At 41.0% G+C, this 2,630-nt stretch overlaps 1 non-coding gene across 1 annotated transcript; it reads right to left on the bottom strand.

The window, feature by feature from the left end:
• Positions 1-2,109: 2,109 nt before the first annotated feature.
• Positions 2,110-2,216, bottom strand: LOC150037998 (small nucleolar RNA R71). The gene has a single exon (XR_016528036.1). It is a non-coding gene; the product is annotated as a small nucleolar RNA R71 (small nucleolar RNA).
• Between the last annotated feature and the right edge of the window lie 414 nt (positions 2,217-2,630).

Below are 2,630 nucleotides of genomic sequence, written 5' to 3'. Positions count from 1 at the left end.
GGGGATTAGTCATACATGGTAAAGGAAATGGATGATGAATGTATGGTGAAGACCAGAGAGATGACGATGAATATGATAATGATATTAAAATCTAAAGATAAGCATTTGTTATAGATAATGAATGAAAGATTAGAAATGAACACAGTTGATGAATAGAAAGTAAGAATAGATAAGGAAAGCGTGTCAATGTCTTGACACGGATCCCAATCGGAGATGATGTGCTTACCGACGTGTAGGAGGAATGTAATGGAGAACTTCCTTCTTAGGCTTGTTTTCCAGGTAGAAGTGATCTTTGCACAGAGCTTTTCTTCAAGAACGAGAATGAACTGCTTGCTCCAGAGACTTCCTTTTCAGTCTTGTCTCGTCTTTCTCCCCAAATTTTCTCAAGTTGTCTTTTCAGACCAGCCTCCTTTCTTTGAAATTGATGTAGCTATTTATAGACCTTGGCATCTTCTACATCAATGGTCCCGCTCTGAAAAGCTGATTTTTCCTGCCATGGCTTGGTGTAAACGTCTCCTCTACTCCAAATTTAATTTGTCAGAATCGTACATCAGAAAAGCTGTACAATTTCAGAAGTCCTTGCGAATGCGTCGCTCTTTTCATCTACGATCGATTTCCGCAAGTGGTGCTATTACGTTGATCTTTTTATCGATTGCCACATGTGGTGGAAATGTGTTGGTCATTTGCATCTATGATCGATCGTCGCATACGCTGAAATTGTGTTATTCTTTTTGTCCTCGAGCGATTGTCGCATGCAGTGACCTATTTCCTGGAAAATAAAGACCTGGACATTCCATTTTTCCATCACAATGGGGTTAGCAGGTGTGCTTACGACACTTTACAACTTTTGCGTTTCTAAGCCAATTTCTTTACGGCCGACGCAACTTTTCTTTATTTTTGCCACATAATCTAAATAAAATGGTATAAATAACTTGTATTTCTACAAGTTATCATGTATCATTCATCATCGCATAGACAAGAATAGAGGCTTAGACATAAGTCCTAAAGACATTATCATATACATCGCATGCGTCCTAAAATTAGGAACTATGGTATTTGCATTGAGAGATGACATGCTGTTGTGTGTGTGTAGCATGATCGCATAACTTGAACGCAATCTTAGGAAGTGTTAGCTAAAACCCTTCTCAACCCATTCCCCGTATACTCATTGTAACTTTCACTGTCATTACTCTTTATTCAATTCTACTACATAGGATTTATACTTTAAACAAACATACCAACCAATTTATTGTTTTTTTCACCGCAAAGAAATCAAAACTTACCGTCACATATAGTCTCAGTAGTCCCGATGTTCGATCCTGGACTTACCAGGAAACCTAGTAAGGCTTATACTTGGATTTTACTAGGAAAACTTGCATGTGCAACCCATAGTTCACCACCGCAATTTCATACCATTATTTCATCACATTCACAACGCATCAAGTTTTTGGCTTCGTTGCCGAGGACTACGGCAGTACATATTGTGCTAACAATAACTTTTGATTTTCTTTGCAGCTTTCAACCTCTGTGCACTGCTCTCCTTTGGTAAGGGAAGAAGCGGGCGTCGTATGAGTGAAAGACAAGTTCCGAAGCCCAATTACGACAAAAAGATTGAAAGAACGTTCCGAAGAAGAAGAAGAAACAACCGTAAAAAACAACATAGAGAAATCCTAACATGGCGGAGCAATAGGAAGACAGAGTAGGAAATACAAATAATATCATGGCGAACCCCATTCTCCTGGCAAACGACCGCAATAGGCCCATTTAGGACTATGCGTCGCCCAATCTCTATGATTTATCCCCAGGAATCATAAGGCCAGCCTTGGACGGATCGAGATTCGAGATGAAATCGGTTATGTTGCAGATGATTCAGACTGTCGGACAGTTTGGCGGTAGGCGAGGCGAGGATCCGCATGCCTTATTGAAATCTGCAATACTTTTGTGTTCCCAAACATCTCAGCCGAGGAGGTTCGACTAACGTTGTTCCCATTTTCTCTGTGCGACCAAGCAAGAAAATGGGCCTATTCTCTCGAACCAAGGGAGATTACGTCTTGGGAACAAGTAGTGGAAAAGTTCATGAAGAAGTACTTCCCCCCGACAGAAAACGAAAGAATGAGGAAGTTGATTACTAATTTTGAACAAGATATTGATGAATCGCTCAGTGACGCCTGGGCGAGGTTTAAAAGACTAGTGCGAGATTGTCCACACAATGGCTTACCCGATTGTCTCCAAATGGAAATCTTTTATCACGGTTTAAAACCTGCATCGCAGACGGCTGCCAACACGATAGCAGCTGGAGGCTTTCTCGATAAAACATATGAAGAGGCTAAAAATATACTTGATCATATTTTGAAGAATCACGAAGACTGGAGGGAAAGCGATCAATGACTGAGAATTAAAGAAGGTGACGCAAGTAATGGGGGCCATTGCATCCCTACAAAACCAAATGAATGCGATGATGAATCTAATACAAGGAATCACAATCAATAGCCCAGGACTGCATAGGGTGCAGGTCAACGCAATCGGTCAAACAAGCGCAAGTTGTGCCACTTGTGGAGAAGCCCATCCAATGGAAGAGTGTCCGAGGAATCCACAGTTTGTTTACTCCATTTTCATGAATGTAGGATGCC

Source organism: Benincasa hispida, chromosome 2 (genome assembly GCF_027475165.1).
Source record: "Benincasa hispida cultivar pf3 chromosome 2, pf3_genome.v1.1, whole genome shotgun sequence".
Classification (NCBI taxonomy): Eukaryota; Viridiplantae; Streptophyta; class Magnoliopsida; order Cucurbitales; family Cucurbitaceae; genus Benincasa; species Benincasa hispida.
The sequence above is the reverse complement of the archived record's forward strand: the minus strand, read 5'-3'. Positions and strand labels throughout refer to the sequence as shown.